The 20,302-nt window shown below is 41.7% G+C and overlaps 1 long non-coding RNA gene across 1 annotated transcript; it reads right to left on the bottom strand.

The window, feature by feature from the left end:
- Window positions 1-13,545, bottom strand: LOC137468376 (uncharacterized). The gene is made up of 3 exons (XR_010995902.1): window positions 13,245-13,545; window positions 11,885-11,973; window positions 1-159 (listed from the first exon to the last, which is right to left on the bottom strand). It is a non-coding gene; the product is annotated as an uncharacterized lncRNA (long non-coding RNA).
- Window positions 13,546-20,302: the final 6,757 nt, after the last annotated feature.

Raw genomic sequence — 20,302 nt, 5'->3', positions numbered from 1 at the left:
AACCAAAACACTCTGTGCTTTACCATACACCTGTTTCAAAATTCTGTAGCTTAATGACAGGAGTTTATTTTTCTCTCTGTTTTCAGCTGAAGTTAATGACCAGAATTGCTTTTACCAGGTTTTAAAAATATCAGAGCCCTCTCTGACTTCCTCTTCTTCCTGTTTAGAAAGAAAAAAATAAAAATTAAACATGGTGGGTTCTCAGACATGCTGAATTTGCCTCTGGGTTAATGAGCTTTTAGCATATTGGGAGCAGAGCAAAGATAATTTTTTTCTCCTGTTTCTACAGTCATGAGGATTACAACATCGCTTTTTCTCCTTGTAATCAAAATCTGGAGTTCTCAGGAGATTTTTCAGTCTCATGGAGCTTGAGCTTTATGAAAACTGTCAGGCACGACAAGATTCATGCAATGTTATGGGAATTGGCAAGGTGGAGGTTCTGCAGCCACTGCTCCCTCACAGTAAGTAGCTGCTGGTGGCTAAGCAGAGCCTTAGTTTCAGGCCATAATATGCAAAGAATGCCATAGTGAGATGACTAAATATGGAGGTTTTTTTAATTTCCAATTCCTGTGACCTCAGGTTTTCTGATAGCTCTAGATTTATTTTTTTGCCTTACACAGATTTTCCTTTCAGCAATATTTTGGAACTGAGTGAGTGGATTTACTCAACTTAAAAACATTTCCAGCATTTGAATAGTCCCCATATATTCACCACGTTCCCCATCAAAACTTTGTCTTAAAAAAAATTTAACATTATATTGACCAAAGGCTTGCAGTGATGAAGAAAATTTTTCCCATGATTGTAATTCTCATAATTTTATCTTTGGCATGTGGTCATGGGCTTGAAATTTGGGCCTGGAAAAAATCTCATGTGATTTTTAGACACTGCAGATTCCATGAACAGACACTTGCAATGCTCTTTGTTTGCATGTTATCGTCAAATATTGAGTACACATACTGCACTTTGAGGTATATTTGAAAATGGAAAGAAAATCCCCAAAAATTGAAACAACTCCCACTAACAAACAATAAACCAAGAAGAGGAATGCATTTGTGTGTTCTGTAATATCTGCCATGAGCAAACTAGTTATTCCTAGTATCTTCTAGTGATGTGAAACTACTGCAGTAACGTTCAGGTCTCTAAAGTAAGTAAAATGAACTTCTATAGACCAAAAGTACGAAATTCAGATTCTCAGATGGTTCAAATCTTACCTAATGTATTTTGCACATTTCCACAGATATTACTTTATGCTTTATTTTTTATAATGGTTCTTCCTTTCCATCTGATGTATAATTATATATGATATGGTTTATAGCAGGTATAGCACTTTAAAATATTTTGAATTGGATAAATACTTCTTCAACCATCACTTGAAGTTTTGGAATTTATTTTTAAAGCCTTCTGCTCAGCTAGATTTTGATGTAAGATAATTGATTTTGATTTTGGAGCCATATAATAATCAGAAAAACTATTTGCTAGATTAATTTTTCATGCATCTTAGTTCACCTCACCTGCTCTTTATCGTGTGGTCTGTTCAAGAAAATTGAGCCAAAAGAAGGATATTCTTCATCCTCCCACCTAAACTGGACACTGCCTCTGAGAAATGCCACTGACCCCCTGTGCAGTGTGAATAAAAAAGTCCATTCTTTGTACTGCACATTTTTCTTGATGTTTAATGTGAGAACCAGTAGTGGGGGAAAAGAGGCCATTGCAGAGTGACATCCTCAGATAGAAAAGTGGACATGGCCCTGAGCATTCACACTGCCAAAGTGGAAACCATCTTCAGCATGCTGAGCACCCTCCAGGCTCACAGCAGGTTTACTCACACCATTTTGGGTTCCTATGAAGAGAGACCTGTTGGCAGGTCACCCACAGTGTCATCCTATGGTGTGTATTGCTGGCAGTATCACAGGGTGGGCCCCAGGGGCAGCCCCAGGGTGCTCCCCAGGGCAGCAAAGACTTTTTTATTTTAACATTTCAATTCAGCTTTCCCATCACTTCCGTCACAAAGTTTCAGTCACATAGAGCAGTTACACAAAATGCCTAAGCCCTACTAGTACTAGGCTGGAATGCAGACCAGCCATAACCTTTTGGTCCTGGCCCAGTGATGGCTTTGCATCCAAAGAACGGGGCAAACAGCTCAAATATAAATCCATTACTTAAAGAAATGGATTACTAGATTAAGGATACTGCAACCTGCATGAAGGCTTTGGCTGATGGGGGGCCTGATGCCTACCTCTTCAAAAAAATCTTGTCCTTACGTTACACCAAAGGCTAGAAGGTCCCATGAAAATTTATCATAGAGGGCATAATAAAATGACTTTCACAAGAAAGCAATAAAAGATGAGCTTTATACAAAAATTATTATTCCCTAGCAGTCGCAAAAAAAACCCAAGGAAATTGAGTTGGTGAAAGCATCAATGATTTTGCTCCTACTGTATTGTTTCAGAATGAATTAGGAATAAGAAATCTCCTAGCAGCTGAGCTATACCCCATAACTCTGACATGTTGGGGCAGGACAGATGGATCACAGACAATCTCATCTCCATAGCTTGCAACTACAAAAGCAGCTGATGCTTGGATCATACAGAGAACACTGCTCCTGGGAAGAATTTCACATTTCTTTAATTTTTTAATTTTTTTTTTTTAGCAACTTTAATTACCACTCTGAGAGACACAGAAAAATCTGCTGCCTGCTTTACTCGTGGTAGCTGACTTGCCAGCATTAAGTGGAGGGGGGAAGGGGAAGCCCTGAAAATTAATGAGGCTAAAAATGACACCACTTCTCAGCACGAGGAGTTAGAATGATGCTAAGAGGAATAGAGGTGAAATTCTGGGAGACATGCATCCCTTTACAGGGGTCCATGGACTGTACATATTCATACATGTTTGCTTCCCTCGTGCTTTGCTTGTAAAGTCATCCCTGATGCATGTAGGAGGTGTAGGTTACACTGAGACATGCCAAAGTCGCTCTTGAAGTCCTTGCTTCATTTTAAAGGTTAAAACTAGGAACAGACTGGCATTCTCCTAAAGGTCTTTAAATGGAAGAGCTGTTAAATCACATGCACTGCAGCACGAGTAGAGCACTGTCTCTTCTATATCATTCTCAGCTGGAATTTTTGAGCTGATAGCCACAGAGCTTGTTTTTAGCAAAGGCAATGCTGTGACATCTACAGTTTACTCTCAAAAACAGCAAGTGTTTTGAGACCAGGAATGGTTTCACACAGTTTTTTAATTTGGTTGCCTAAAAGACTTCTAAATGCACATTTAGGGTTAACAGTAATAGAGTAGTTGCATGCTCACACCTTCCAATGAAATTACCCTCCTTGCTGAAGTGAAGTCCCTATGAAATGCCAAGGTGTTGAGCAGGTGTGGTTGCCTTCATTTCAGTGAGTTTTCTAGATATGAGGCCGTTTTTTATTTGAGTGTCTAATTAAGGGCAATAGCATAGTTTTAGTGCCATATAGTATAAACTCTCCCCAATTTATACTAGCTTGTATGGGGCCTCCTGGCCTGGACTCTGTTGCAATGACCACTTCTCAGAAGGAATGGGAGTATCCCCCCTCTTTGCACAACATATGAAGTGCAATCACATATCTCAAGACTTTTTCTTCTCACTGTCTTCTTTCACATATTCTATTTTTTCATTGAATCCTGACCAAAATTTGTTCTCCTCCATCTAGATAAGCACCCTAATAGCACCACCATTATGTGCCCAAGAAGTATGGTCTTCTCTTTGGTCCTCGCTTACCAAACCAAAATCATGGGTGTAACACCCCTGTCAGCAAGCACTCCCTGCTTCTGATCATGTCTGACTTCGCTATATGGTCTAATAGTCTGTTGGACTGCTTGGTGTCTCCAAATTGCTCACTCTCAGCAGGAAACTTCTGCCAACTTTTTGACAGTGGAACTCTGTCAAGTACCTTTTGCCCGAGATGGCTGTGCCTTTAAAATACTGCCAGCAAAAGGGTCACTCTTTTCTTTCCCGTCTATATGGAGTGACCAAAAGTGGTCCTCACAGCTGATACAGCAGAGGAAAAAGCTGCGTGCCAGCAAACTGGAAGGGTTGGTGCTGTGTAGTCTGACTATTAGGAAGAAAGAGCACCTCTCTAACCTTTATACAATCCTTCCTCTTGTTTGCCTCAGCTTCAAAAAAAAAAATTTAGAGAGTTGTAATGAGCTTGTTTATTTCTAGTGCTAAATTCCTAGACTTATCCTTTTTCGCACTGCTAGCCAGCAGTGGGAAGGTTAAAAATGCAGTCAGTTACCAGTGGCAACATACCAGTGTTGTAAATCCTGCCCACACATCTTCAGATCTACTGACATTTGAAACATCTAGGTCTTTTCTGTTAGCTATGCCAGTGTAATTATGTCTTGGTATAGCTTTTTTTTTCTACATGTCATCCTTCAGGAGTGCTCAGATAAGTATATTTGAAGGATATAAATGGAAGGAGAAAGAAAGAAGGAGGCTGAATTTACAAAGAAAGAAAGGAAGCCATTGCAAATAGTTCACTGGGGTGTTTGAGAAAGCAACATCATGTACTAATAGTTGCAATTTAATAGCAGATTACTGGATCCCTTTAAATTATTTGAGATTGTTGCCTGTGAGCTGCAGGACAGGCTGTGCCAGTAAAATCAATTACATTTCCCATCAGTACCGTATGCTTATCTTGCACAGCAGGGATGTGGAGGTGCTGTACATCCTTCTAGTCAGCAGTGCCGAAGCTAAACAGGCTGTATGTAGTGGAGCTGGCATATATGCTAAGGCAAACGTGTGAAATCTCCATGTGAAGACCAGTGAGTCATTGCTGCTTCTCTTTAGAGTCAGCAGGGAGAGGAGACAGCTTTGCACTTGGTTAGGATTCAGCTCAATGCAAAACTGGCCTGAATGAATGTGAGAACCTTTTGTTTATAGTGCGCACACACACAAATGAAATTTCCAAATGGAGTGTGCTCCCAAATGCTGAGAGAAAAAGGCATTACTGTTCGGTCAAGGCCTTCCTGCCCTGATCACCGTCTTGCTCAGTAGCCAAGACCACTGCTGTTTCTGCAGGGCTTTGTAAGAGTCCACCCCAGGACAGGTGACATAATGGAGCCTCAGGTGATGGGAAGGGCAGCCACGACTTCAGCTGGATATGTCCAGGGTAGCAGCAAGTCTCTGTGAGAGCCTCGCCCCTGGCAACTTCCTTCTGTGCAGCGCTTTAGAAGAGGGCAGGAGGAGAGGGTCATCCCCTCATGCCCAGCTCTGGTAAATGATCTTGAAAACTTTGTTATCTTTGTTACTTGCTGCTGGCCCAGAGACAGCAAAGATGGATCTACTTAAAACATGGATTCTCCTGGAACAGAACATCTCACTCATCATCCTTCACATAGAACAGTATCCAAATATGCATGTGGAATTAAAGGCAGATAGGAAACTGGAGTACCATGCAGTAGTTAGCATGTTTTAAAATTCCTTTTTACTGATATTTTTACAGAAGTAATATAGCTTAGATCATTGCTGTATTATGGGCATCTTAATAACATGTGTCTTCAGGCATGGTATCTTTCTAAAATTTTATTGTTCTTAAAAGTAAATGGGCCACCAGAGAGAACAAAGCAATACAAGCTTATGATTATGAAGCAATCACTAGCAGTTTACACCCTTGTCCACTCCTGTGTGGAGGACTCTATGGAGTGGCCATGCTCCAGGCTGAGAAAGGGTGGCAGTAACCGGCAGGACCAACCAATGAACAAAGATTTGGCAGTTGTTCTCTGTGTAGATAAATCAATTAATTATGTGATCAATGCCTGCACTTTGGTCTTTGCCAATATGAATTATTTATAACACCATGCTGAATTTCAGCCATATATACTAAATTCTTTCAACAAATGTAATGAAGTCAGAGAAATTATCCTTTGTGATATGAATGTATGTTAGTGGTCCCTTATAGATTGCTTCTTCCATAGATACAGAGTATAGATTTTTAATCTGGTAATGGACTGTCTGGTAATGGACTGTCTGCTGCCTTCAGCCACTATTATTGAATTTGACAGTAGTGAGGCCATTATTACAAATCCAGCACAATTTATCTACAGTTTATTGCTTGACTAGAAGGGGCATATCACACACAGACTTTCTTTCTTAATATGCAAAACAGGATTTCCAGCAAGGTCGTCAAACACTTTTGCCCTTCTGAACATTCAAACATTACAGCACTCAATAGTGCACTCAATATCTCCAGTGAAAGCTTGCAGAATCCAATTTATTAGTGTATACTGTGCACTTACAAAAATTATATATATATATATATATATATATATAGACAAAAAATGACTCTTAATTTGCATTTAACATTCTTGGTAGTATTTTTAGAGTTACTATGTATTTGACCCAGCTGACAAATACTTTTTATGTTAAAATATGCTTGAGTTTTATCTCAATAAACAAGGAGATATGCAGCTAGCTACTTCAGACATCTCTGTTGACATCAAAAGGGAACTTGTCTGCTAGTTTTGGTCTTTAAAAAACAAAAGTTAGAACACCAAACCAGCCTAATAGATATGATGTGGATTCCCTTATAACAAAAGCCTGTTACTGCACTCCTTTTATTTTTTGCAAGTTCCATTTCAAATACTCAGCTGGACTGAGAGCATGCATGGCTCTGCAAATTGAATTTGGAGGAACTGTAAATTTATATGTCTTGACACATCATTTACTGCATGATATGACTAGATGTGTTTAGCAAAAGAAAGGTGCCTACACAGACAGACTTTTCTACACGCAGAAGCAAAAGAATATTCCTTCAGTGGGAATAACCACCATCCGCACTCCTCATCACCATCCCTGTCTCTCAAGACTGAGGAAACTGGTCCTTGTTCAAGAGCAGTCCTTTTTTCTTCCTCATCCCTCAGCAACCCACAATACACTCACCAAAATAAGGAGGCAGCCTGAGGCTTCACTACCATTGCTTAGAGAAAAATTTATTTTATATTTCAAGGTTTCTCTGGAGCTAGACAAAAGTCAGACAAAAGACACATAAGATGCCACTCTCTATTTCCTCTAGGTCTTACTATGGTCCTTCTTTGCTTTTCAGACAATTCAATCATACATGCATCATCCCTTAAGACAATGACAATTTTAAAAAATTCCATAGTTTTAACTCAGTCAGTAGCTAAATTGACAAGAATATGCATACTTTACCACCTTCAGAGAGCAGGTATGAGTATATGATGATTAAATGAAAATTAAATGAAATGGTATTATTATTTTTTTAATTCCTTTCTCAGTTGTGAGCAATGATGCTGTTTCACAGTAGGAAGTCATATTTCAGCAACAAATTCACAGGGCTGGAAATTAATAACTGCCCTTTTTCAGTGCTATCTTAAAAGCCTCTATTTTCTCACTTATCCTCTTCTTGGTCTTCTGGTTAGTTTACCTTAAAGGTAAACGTTCAGTCATTTTAGAACAATAGTGGAGCTTGTACCATACAAATGTACACCTTTCTTATGCAGTATTCTCTGAATTATTTTCTTGGTATAATTTCAACAGGTGCAAATATTAGCTGGAATTTCCATCATTTAGAAGATAAAATTTGGGACAGGGCAGTGCCTTGTTTCCTCTTAAGAAAAGTGCAATTTATGGAGATTATTTGGTTGATTATGACTTTAGAGTTCAGGGTCAAAGTATAGAAACTTAGTCCACTTTAGGGAAAGCAATCTTAGTAAGCATATATGTCTCTCATAAATCCCCCATGAAATGAACCAAATATCAAGGTCTCTTACTGCCATTAATATCTTGTTGTCTTGATTTTCTTCCAACAACTTAAAAGAACATTAAAATGTTTAAATGGCTGATCTCTCATACAAAAGGATCTAACTGATTGTTTTATTTGGCTTTTTCCCCTAGATCCCTTGCAATTATTTTAGCAGGGGTATTTCATATGTTGAGTGAGTGCTGTATTTAGGACCACATGGATGTAATCTCCAGAGAGTATTAAAAGTTCTGAGTACGGAATACATAGTTATGTGAAGAATTTATAGGGTAATATATAGCCTTATTTACCAAATGTAGCATTTGCCTAGCCCTACTGCCTTTAGGAATATAGTTTTCCTCCTACTTTGTTTTTCACTCCTTGAGTTTATTCCCATATGCTTCCTGATTTACAGTGTTTCATACTCTGCTCCTTTGTGTTAATCTGTAAGGACAGACTCCAGTGCTGAAAGTGAAGGATCCCAGAGCACCCACACAAACTGAGGGAAGGGACTGTAGTGCACATCTTGTAATTAGGAAATGTGTTCAGAGTGTTAACAGCATCAACAACTGGTATTTCTTAAAAAAAAAAAAAATCTTAATTATGCTGCCACTTCTCTTGTTTAGACTGCAAACTGCCTAAATACCTGGACTATCTTCTACCTTCAATCTTCTACATTACATTTATGTCAGCTTTCGGAATTCGAATAGTATGCACAGGTGAAGACAGATCTGCCAAAGCATCCAATTTGTTTGGACACATGGTTGCATTGAAAACCCTCTCTTTTGGTAGTAGCTCCAGTTGTTCTGTGAAGTCATCCTTAAAGGACTGGGCCCTTCAAAATTTGGCTCAGGACAAATTTTAAAAAGCAGATCCTATGGAGTCTACCACAGTCCACAGTTATCAAAACTCCCAGTTACTTTACAACATCATTGTGTTTCTTCTGATAAAAACTAGCCCATGTATTCCCATTTTTGGTGAGTTTTTAGGTGAAGCTTTCCTATCAGTTTTGTTCTCATTAGCTGGAAACAGATGGGTATCTCCATAATAGCCAGGAATTGATTCTGTCAGGTGTGAGAGGGAAGCAGGGTGAGAAGGACTGGGGCCCTCCAGCAGTAACAGAAGGTGGAAGCCCCAATGTGAAGCCAATGTGCCTGCAGTGCCATTGCATCTTTCCATGTCAGCTGAACGGGAGTTTCCACTTTCCTCCTTACTTTGTTCTCTGAAGGTGCTAAACAGACAGCAAGAAATTTGTCCTTTTGGCTATTCTTAAGATGAAGAATCTGGGATTCTAGTCTTGCATAAATAATGAGTATACTTATGTAAGGATTCTTATAAGAAGCAACAGAGAGTACTTATAGGAGCAACAAGAGTGGCTGCTCCTTCAGGCCATATTGTTCCTATATGGTACCTGCTGGGTTCATCGTTAGATGTAATGTCCTGCTCTGCAATAGCTGAAAGAGAGGCTAAGTATGATAGATTTACTCCCAACCTCCCACCAAGACACTAATTCCAGTTTCAGCAGCTATTTGTTCCCTTGCCTTTAGACTGTTCCTTCCCAGGTTTGCCATGTCCCTCCCTTCCCGCCATGCTCCACAGGGAAGGAGAGGGGGCAGCCTTTGGGAAGGAGCATAGCTGACTCCAGAACAGCGCGGTTGGGTGTGCTTTGCACCTTCTCTGGGCTGCTAAGCATGTAATTTGCACCCTCTGGGAAGCAGCTTCTCCTCAAGCCCCACTCCCACGCAGTCAGCGAGGCTCGGCGACACGCGGTGACCGCCCGAGCGGGGAGCGCAGCCCTGGGCTGACTCCGCGCTCAGCTCCCTGCCAGGGGCAAGGGGGAGCTGCGAGCTGCAGGAGCTGGAATTCAAACTGCGCCGCTCACGATAAATAGCAAACTGAGCCTGCCATAAGGCAAGCAGATGGATGTGGTGCCCTTTGGTTCTTTCCAGCTACAAAAGTAATTCTTTTTTCTTGAGTCATGCCTAGCAATGGTACAAGTATTTTTGGACTGCCACCAGGGCAGCACTGATATGACGGTCGTTTCTGTGGTACAACTGCTGGCCATTACTTGTGGCAGAAGTTTGAAATAGTGTGTTTAGACTCATTGCTTTTTATTTCTAGATGTTTGTCCAGCTCAGTTTAAAATTTTCTTACTGTCTAGTAAGACAGTGTGTGAGTCTGAGTGCCCAAACAGAAACACATTAAAGGACTCTGAACCTTGATAAACACCGCAGAGATTGTCTGTCAAAGATAACCATGTAAGTCTGTGAGACATTCCAAATGTACTTTTTCCCAGTACCTTTGTTCAGACACCTGGGTATATTTCATAGACATTGCTGCCTACAGTTGTGTAGTTTGAAAACAATTACCTTTTTTGGTGTATTATTCAAGCAGTAAACTGATATGGAGCTCATCAATATTGATGTGATGATGATTTTTGCAATTTTATGTACTGATTGTATTGTTTTGTGTTTGCCTTGTAGCGGTTTTAGAAATGGGACCCTAGGATGCATCTTGGGTGACACTATTGGAATCGTTGGGTGAGGTTCAAGCATTTAATTTAGCTGAGGTCGGAGGACTAGCTCTTAGGCAGAGCAGTGAGTACAGAGCTGAAGCTCTCCATACAGTTAACAGTGAGAAGCATTTTCCTTTAAAAGACAGAAGCCAGTCTAAGTTTTTCCATTACTGTAGGCTGTATGTAGCTGCTGCCATCTCTCCCATCCTCCTGTACTCACCTCCATATGGGTTACTCTTGCATCCTTACCTCCAAATGAAGTTTACTGCTTTTTAAGTGGCCAGTGACACTTCTCTGGTTCTGTGGTCCCATGTGAAGGGGATCATACTCCAGAATGAGCCATTAGGAGATGTTATGTATTGTGACTTTCATCCTTTGAGGGAACTTATTTGCCTGACAGCTGATGACAGAAAATTTGTCTTTCTAAGATTGACAGCAAACAGGAGACAGTACAAGAGACTCTGGTGCTGATTTGCAGGACACTTGAGTTGGGTTGTAAAGCTGTGTTTTCCCCTCTTCCCCTTGACACTACCCATTGTGACATATGGTCAGCATTTGACATGGCCGCAGCTGAGCAGCTCCCCATTTAGATCTGGACTGCATCTGCCTCCAGAGACTCAGGTGGAATGTGAGCCATCTGTCTGATGCTAAATGCAGAGACAGCCCAGGGATTGTGCCCTTATATGACTTTTTCTTTTATTTCCTTTAAATAAATAGATTAATCATTCTTGATCTTACAAGATTGAAAACAATGGAGGGTTAGAAACTACAGCTGGGAAAATGTTTTGAGGGGGCTCTTAAGTACAATAAGCTCATTGACATATGGAAGCAAATCCAGTGGGGAGCAACCAGGGACTTCAGGATATAAGAGAAAAGACTGCAAGAGCAACTGGCTTTGTGCAGCTTGGAGCAAACCCAGCCGTAATGAGATGTTATAGACAGGATACAACCAGTCTTTCCACCTGCAAGTTGCAACTGCTGTATATCGGAAAAAAGCTTACGATAATCAGGATAGTCAACACTGGAAGCAGAGGGGACCTCCACCACTGGAGATCCTCAAAGTTCCAAGGGCTCTGAACATCCAAATGCAAGCTTGGCTCTGCTTTGGGTGAAGTGTAGGAGCAGATGACCCGCAGACCTCCTTTGCAAACTAAATTATTTGATAGTAATTTAACACATGGCATGAAGGCAGGAAACTAGCAGCTGCGTGCTAGGGAATAGCATGGGCACAGGGCAGCTGAAGCCATACATAATTTATATCCTATGATCATCATGGCATGAACTATTTCCCTGCTCTGTAACCATGGGTGTTACTAGACTAGCACTATCAGATCAGATCAGTGCTGCAGTGGTTTTGTAATGCATTATTTGGTTGTGCCATTACTTTTCTCCAAGCAGTGAGATGAATATTGGCAATGTGGTGACTATTTTGGCATTATTTGCACCAGCAGGCAATACTTAGTCACGTAACAACTGCAGCTGTGTTCATATCTTGTTATGTGTGACTGTACCCTCCTGCAGCGACTATGGGTGCACCAGCCGCAAACAACTGAGCATTTCTTCAACTTTCAGCATTTAAAAGCTTGTGAAAGTATTAAGGCAAACATATGTACTACTTGCATTTCACCCTTCTTACCCAATGTATTAGCATCATTTTTTCCCTGTGTAGTCCCATGATGACCATCAGTTCACTGCCAGTGGCAGGCACTTCCTTCTGACTAATGTCTGAAACAGGGAAGATCCACCAGAGACCTCACATACTCGAGAAGCTAAAGACACCCTTTCCTGCCTGAGGCGACAAACCCAAGCCTCTACCCATATCAGCCATGGCCCTTGACCTATTTCCTTCTGCAGACATCCTTGTCCCAGGACCCAGAAGGCTGTGAGCTTGCAGAGTCACTTACCATTTGATCATAATTTAAGAGACATTTGGCTGGAATTTACTATCCCTCTCTCTCTCTCTTTTTCTCTCTCATGACCTCTCAAAACTCTTTCCAGTCCTGTTTTCCAGAGCTATGCAGAATAAAACATAAACCAAAAATATTATCGCATCCAGGCTAATGTTTAAATATTAGATTTAAGAGTTCACATACGAGAAGGACATGATATAATGGAGTCAGAGGCCATGAAGAGGGAACTTTGGACACGCTGGGAAACAAACACATGTAATCTATTCATGATAAATGCTGGAAGCCTGTATTGACTCTATAAGCATTCAGACATCTGGAGAACTACATATGTTGCAAAGAATATTGAAATCCTCACTGAAAATCAAAATTTTTTGCTGTCAAATGACAAAAAAGTTCACAACCCTTGACCTGGAAGTCTAATAAAACAGTAGAGCTGACACAGTGTCAGACAATATATAAGAAATGATAAAAAATATTAACAGGAATGGGGCATAACTTCATAGATGCCTGAGTCATGGGTAATGTAAGGGACCCTGGAGTAGTTTCTGCCAGTTTCATCATGCACATCATTCAGCAACACCTTAAACCCAGCCACTGCTTCTGGCCACCTGGTTCAAGAGCCCTTCTGATGGATGGGAGTCAAGCAGATAAGGAATAAACTTGTCCCCCCATTGGCTGTGTTTAGTGACATGAGTCAGGCTTTTCTTGTCTAGAAGAACTTCTACTTCACCCCATTTTTTGCAAGGGTGAGGGGGTGACATCTGGCTGAGCAAGCAGCTGTGTGAGCATTGTGGGGTCCACCAGCACTGCTTTCAAGATGAATCAGAGGCTAAGAAGTAGGTGCTCAGTGAATATCATAGCTTCTACCCAGCAAGGTTTTCTCTCCCACCATCCCCCAATGTCAGTTTGATCCCTGAGCCTGTGGGCATAGGCTTGGGTCACCATGGCACTGTCACAGACGGGGTGTTGCCATTAAGTCACCAGCTGCCATGCAGAGTCACCATCAATCCACCAAGCAATAAACTGAGTAATATTTGATATCATAAAGTGAAAGCGAAAGACAACACAAATAATGCACTGCTGTACCTGATGCTCCTGGATCTCCTTACTCTTTAATTCCACTGGGAAACCTCCATGGGTGCTGTGGTCAGGAGCAGGCTTTGAGCCACCTCCTCAGTGATCATAGGACTGGGAGGTGTCACTGACACTGAAAAGTCTTTGCTTTTAACATTTTGTGCCTAAAAGTGCTGCTGCTCATCTTTTAGGTACTTCTGGGATGCAAACAAAAGTTGGTGGTTAACCTCAGCTGTCTAATGCTCATGGTAGTAACTGCCAGTGACATTTGTCAAGAGTTTTGTTCTCAAACACAGGGAGCACTGAAGTGTGACAGGAAGCAAGGAGAAAATGTGCGCAAAAACAGAAAAAGGAGGGCAAACCGGGCATGAATTTCAGAGGCTGGGGCTGCACTGGATGAGGCAGAAGGCCACACTGAGCCTCAGAGTGGCAAAGCTGAGGTGGCATATGATCTGAGATAAGATGCAGGGGCTAATACTACAGGCAGCAGTACTATTAACTACTAGGAGTATTAACTAGAGTAGTAGCGACAGGCAGCACTCAGGCTGTCCTGCCCCTTCCCTCAGCTGTGCACTTCTCCCTGCCATGAGGGTGCCACAGAGGTTTGTGAGGAGATGGGGAGAGATCTTTATTTTCATCCTCGGAAAATGTTTGGGATTTCAGAGCAGGATAGCAACCAGCTGGGAACAGAAGAAAGAGCCAGCTCCAAAGTGACTGGAAACTCCTAGATTTGGTAGAGGAGTAACCTTTCTCTGTAGACTGCTACTAGGAAAAATGAAGGATTAAACTTTTTCTCAGGATAAAAAAATTTGCCAGAAAATATTGTCCTTATTTAAGATCTGCAGTAATCAGAGAAAGATCTTTCTTCTGGTCCTTCTCATTCCAGGAATTTGGAGGGGACACTCCTTAAACCTTCTTCCTGGAGGCACGTCTTTGGTCTCTAGCAGCAGTTTGGGCAAGGCTCTGGAGCTCTGCATGCGGCCTCTGAAAGAAGCCCATGAGCATCTGCAGAGGTGGAGAATCACGAACCTTGATCTACGAATCAGCTGCAGTCACAGAGTGATGATATACCCCTGTTGAATCCCAAGGAATGGGATGAAACCCAGGTAATCAATAATCTCTAAATTCCCAGATGCTGTTAATTTAAAAGCTAAGGCAGATGAGGCTAAAAGCTTTTCAGGGGAGGGAATGATGGAGGCAAATCACTGTTGCTGCTGCTGCTATTGCTATTATTACTAATAATGAAGAATGGCTCTTTTTTCATTTCAATTGCCTTTGAAAGGCTTCCCTGGTAGAAGACGGATCAACTGCTTTCCCAGACAGGGGGATTTTTTTGACCCCCTGTGCTGTGGTGTGTCAATGTAAGGCATGGACCCCTACCCTGCTAAATAGTAATCAAGGGATAATGCTTGTCTGGGAATCCTACTCCCATGGCTGCTCTCACTAGCACTGCTCATGTGCCTGGGAGGGAGCACCACAAGCCTGTGACAAGGCCATAAGCAGTCCTATAGAGGAGAATTCCTTCAGGAGTTTGAAATTAGAAATGCAACATGCACACCCTCTGAAGCCTCCATCCTTTGAGAGGAAAAAAAAACAAAGTGCTACAACATTTGTGAGGCACTGTCCTAGGGAAAGTGATGGATTTCCTTTTTCTGCAGACTTCCTGCTGCAGTTGTAGGGCCATGCAAAGGGAGGCATCTCACAGCCCAGCACAAGGCAGCTGAGCAAAAAGCCCATATGCCTTGGGCACATTGCTATTGGATCGTTCTCACCGCTTGCTTGCTCTTCTGCTGGGGTAAGGTGTGTTGAAAGCAAAACCACTGATTTCCTGCAAATCAGTCATGCTGGCACTGTGTTTTGCTGGAGGCACTGCTTTTGGGGCAGGAGGCATTCATGGGGGACAGGAGGTGTATGGGCACCCATCCAGGATAAGAGAGACATGCCCTCCTGAGCAGCCTGTGGGACATTACCTAGGGGGCCCCTTCAGCACCCTTCAGCCTTCCTTAGATCCCTACAATTAAGTCTGAGGCCGGTTGTGCCTTACACCACTTGCTCGGTGGTGCCAGCCAAACCTGGAGGACCAAGTTTTCAACTCTGAGTGCACTGAGCTGTTTCACGCTGGAAAACCCAAAGACAGATGTGATGGAGGTACTTGCACTACCTTCCCATGCCTCAGCACTGAGTGATGGCACTTGGGCCCCAGGGTGTTCATAAATGTCCTTGCTGAAGCTTGCACTGCATTTTAGCCAGATTCAGTTCAACTGCAGAATCCTACTTGGTCAAATAAAACTGTTGAGACAAGTCTGGGTCGGCTCAGCCTTTTGTTTTCAAACAATGTAACATGGAAGCATATGCATCTTCCTTTACCAAAGAGAAAAAAAAATGGGCAGGAAGGCAAAAGAGATGCTTGGAATATTTTCCTGAACTACACAATGATGAGTGCTTCCGTGTTTGGTGCAATCTCTTTCTCTGGCCAAAAATGGTAAGGAAGTGACTCTGCTCCCCACAGCACACGCTGGCAAATATCTCCTTTCAGCTGCTGGAGGAAGAGAGGAGGCTACACGTCTCTGCTGCTGTGAGCTCTAATTCAGAGACAGAGAAAGGCAGCAGTCCACAGAGACACTGTCTTCGTATCAAATCAAGGAGGAAGTGATTAAAAATTATTTATTTCAAAGATACATACAGATCACTGACTTGTTCTTTGTTTATCCCAAATGTGATAACAAAACGAAGGTCAATGTTAGGATTTCCACAAATCCATAAGCCCAGAGCAAGCAAAGAGGTTTTAGCAGTCCACCCTAATCCAAGGCAGGGATTCAAACACCTGGGGCTGGTGACAACCCCCTTCTAAATTTTCCCTCCACTCCTGATCACAGAAATGCAGCACCTAAAAATTACATAGAACCACATCCGTCCCTGTTTCTTGTTTGAGGCTCAGCAGCTGCTCTGACCCTTTACACTGAGGCTGCACTGTCAACCCAAAACCAGCATTTCACCAGGGGAACTGCGTTAGAGCACGTTATCACTGCAATATGCCCTGGTGTGTTTCTCACCAACGTCTGGGAGCGGTGTGGAGAGGAGGAGGGTGGCTCATTGCTGTGGCTTTTGCCCTTCTATCTATGGCTTCTGCTGCCTGTGGCCAGCTTCCCAGTGCTCAGCTTCATGCCTCTGAATTTGGCCACCTGAATTTGTAACTTCAGTTGTGCTAATCTGTTAGCTGTAGCCTCTCCCTTTTGTCAAATAAATGAATTGGGTATAATTTTACTGCATGGTGTGAAAATCCTTGCATTCACCCATTTTCACTGCATTCACTCAATTTCTGTGAAACCTGCCCTGAGTAGAGCTTTGGAGCCCAGCAGATCACAAGCACTGCAGAGAGGATGTGTCTCTGGCTCTGGGTCTGGCTCCTGGCTGTGAGCATACCCAGAGACCTGGCAAGGTGATGCCGAGCTGGCAAAGGCAGCCATGGAGTCCTACATCTAGAAGTGACCTATGTTAAAGTCTTGGTTTGCTTGAACAAAGGCCAGCTGTCCCTGGACACTGGGCAGGTTTCCTTGAATATAAGTATATGAAGTTAAAGCCCTCTCTGCATCAAGTCACCAAAGGCATTGCCTTTTACTAGTCACAGAAGAGAGGTCTGTAAAATCAGGGGAGGATAAAAAATATCAGGAGCGGTAGGCTTTGCTTTGCTTAACAAAGCACTGTCTGAAGCAGCACAATGTGAAAATAAAAAAGAACTGAAAGAGAAGAAGGCTGGTAAGGGAGACCTGTGGACTACTTGGCAAGAGGAAGGCTGGGATCTGTTGATTTGGACCCTGTATTTTAGCTGGGCTCTGCTCAGAGCCAACCTGTCTGTCAGGGAAAAGCCTTAAGCAATGTTTCTGAAAGATAGGGAGAGCTATCTTTGGGCACAAGGAAAGGAGTAGCCACAAAAGTCAGCTCTCTATTTCTGTCTCATATTCAGAGCTGCCAAGTTGCATACTCAACTATAAATCTATTGCTTTCTAACTATAAAGCTGTCTTTTTGTGTTTTAATAGGAAATCATCTGAAAATTTCACTGGATGGCATTTTCAGATGGTTTAAGAAAAGGCTGTTGATTTCAGACCTTGATAAGTGTTTTGGTAAATAAATACAAAAATGAACAAAAAGATGATTTGATGTTTCCAGTGACAATTTGGTGGCAATTTTCAGAGATACAATAGTTCTGCATGCAAAATACATTTCTTTTTATATCATGGCTGGCAGGAATCAGATATCCTTTTTTTTTTTTTTCTGCAAATTCATTGAAGAAATTCTGTGATGTGGTATTAACACTGCTGTATCAGAAAAACTCATTGACTACTGCTTTTTGCTCCCATTAATAACACCTTCTGGAGATAGTTCCCAATAACTGCATAATGCATTGTAAACCAGATCACTGCCCCAATACTTTTAAAGGTAATTTATGACTGTAATATCCTGTGAAGATTAGCTGTTTCAAAATTCTCACACTTACAGTTTACTAACACAATTTATTTCCAAGTCTTACAAAGAGAGTGGGAAATAGAGGATGGGAGAAGTTGCAATAAATATCTGCTATACAATTTCCAAGGTGTTATTTGACTTTCAAGTCGCACTTGCTAGCTGCACAAGAGCAGCACAATAATTTTGCCAAAGCTAAACTTTTAAAAAATATAGTGCATTTAGTATTTTCAACTATTACCTAGTTTTTTCTTTTCATTATGTGCATATTATTTACTTTTGTCATTATGCTTTTAAGAATGCATTTTTCTTATTATTATTCTTAATTTTATTGAGTAGAGAAAGATCAGCTTTAGCATTTTGGAGTTCACCAGAAAACAAGAAAAAAATTACATTTATACATCCTAAGTTTGCATCTTCTGATTTTTAATTTTAAATATCTCAAACAATAAACTGTCCAACAGCCTCACCCTAGAATACAAGAGGAGGTCTCGCCTTCATGATTACTTTTGTCAAAAGCAAAAACCTGCATTTTTAAACCTAGAATAATATTTTACTGAACTGCTTGTTTACTAAGCTTTCTGTGAATAACTCAATGTGCCTTGAGCATTGCTGAAATATAATTGCAACTATTTATGGAATGAGGGGAGAGGGTTTCACACAGGAGTTAGTGTGGGAATCAGGTGAACATGTCACGGGGAGCCAGAATGAGCGAAGTTATCAGTGATATTCTTCATGAATGTGTTTGGAAACCAATTCACCAATCAGTGATATTCTTCGGGAATGTGTTTGGAAACCAATCGTTATTCACCTGGGTACAAAACGTGGCCTAAGCTTAGGACATTTGTCAGTAATATGAAGAGGCATGGGGCTACTAATGCTGAAAAGGATGGAGCATCATTCTTCATAGAGGACCAGAGGACCCATCAGAGCAACAGAAACAGAGTGAATTGCAGAAGCAGAAAGGGCAAAGCCAGGAGCATGGACTCATGAGCAGGGTCCCGATGTCAGAGGCAGCAGGGCAGAGAGGGGGAATGTGGAATGGTGGCTGAAGGTCTGTGAACCACCAGTTTGATAATGCTGGGATTCAATCTCAGGGACTCTCAAGAGCAGGATTGAATGTCTGGGGTAGTCCCAGGCAGTCCTTTTCCAACCACATTGCTCCATCCACTTCTATCACGTATCAATCCAAGCATGTTCAGCAGAAATAAAGGAAGCTTTAGTAAAACTACAGAATCAACACCTGGAGAATATCAGAGGGTTTTTTATATTTGGAAAAAAAAGGGAATTAAAACTGAAATTGGACCAGAGGAATTCTACTAAGGTGATGAGGAAACTGAGAGTAAGAAATGAGAAGATGTTATTGGATCTTGGCTTATTTAGCTAAGCAGAGAGAAAGGAAAGAATAGGATTACTTTTCACATTACTCAAAGAGTGTATACTAAAGAGAAAGAAGATTGGGGGGAAGTAGAGAATAAGAATAATGGTACAATCAGTTCTGGATTTAGAAAATAAACTTGTTATACATAATCTGCCATCTTCCTTCTTAATGAGTGACCAGTTTTGGGAAGATGTGTGAGGGGATTTCTACCTTTGTCTTTAGCCTGAGAGGCTGGACTCAGTTAGGGATGGGATGGGTGAACACTGCTGGCAGCTACTTTGGCATGCCTTGCTGATTTGCTCAAGGTTAGACTAAATACCTGGGGTCATAAACCAGTTTTACCCATCCGTTCAGGAGGAACCTCTGTGAGAGGGAAAGTGCAGAGTTTGAAGAAATAGAGATGAGAATTCTCAACTGGCACTTTATAAACTCACTAACAAAGCACCCAGAGTAGTAAAACTGGAGTTTGATTTCTGATTTTCTCTGTAAAGCTGTAGGACTGGCCCTTGTATTTGAATGAGGAAGCTGAAAAGGCTTTGTGGCTTGAGGAAAAGGCAATGATCAGGCTGGATAATGCTTTTCCTGCCCACTACCTGTGACTATGCGGTGTTGATCAGCCTCAGACAGCATTGAGCTCTGGGTGCCTGGTCCTCTGGAAGAGTTACCATGGTTGGGATACTTCGTGCTTGTGTTTTGTGAAGGAAGCAGCTGGGGACCCTCATGTTGCTCAGGAAGGATTGGTTTGGTTGAGGGTGTGCTATCACAAGAACTGAACTGGCCCTGTCCTGTGTAGTTTATAAGATGAGCTTACACAGTGTAATTGCTGACTTACATACAAGGAAGCACAAGAGCAGGAGAAGGACTCAAGCCATCAGCCCTTTTCAGGGCATTTACACTTCAGACACAGATTGGACAGAGAGGTTTTATTATACTAACAGCCTGAAAAAGAATTACTTTTTTTTTTTTTTTTGCTATAAACACAAAAGGATGATGAGAGTCATTGCCAGCTTGCAGAACTAATGTTTATAGAATTGAACTGTAAACCAGTGTACCTCAAGAGCTGAGACCTGAGCTGTTGCTCTGGATCACCCTGTTAACCAGCTCATTCACCATGCTGCTTGCTCCTTCTCCACTTCCCTCTTCTTTCAGGAGTTCAAAAACTGTTCAATATATCTCTAAGCAGGATATTTCATAAGGAAAAAGAAAAAGACCTTATAAGATTGTCCA

Source organism: Anomalospiza imberbis, chromosome 2 (assembly GCF_031753505.1).
Source record: "Anomalospiza imberbis isolate Cuckoo-Finch-1a 21T00152 chromosome 2, ASM3175350v1, whole genome shotgun sequence".
Taxonomy (NCBI): domain Eukaryota; kingdom Metazoa; phylum Chordata; class Aves; order Passeriformes; family Viduidae; genus Anomalospiza; species Anomalospiza imberbis.
Note: the sequence above shows the minus strand (reverse complement) of the source record. Positions and strands in the feature narration are given on the sequence as shown.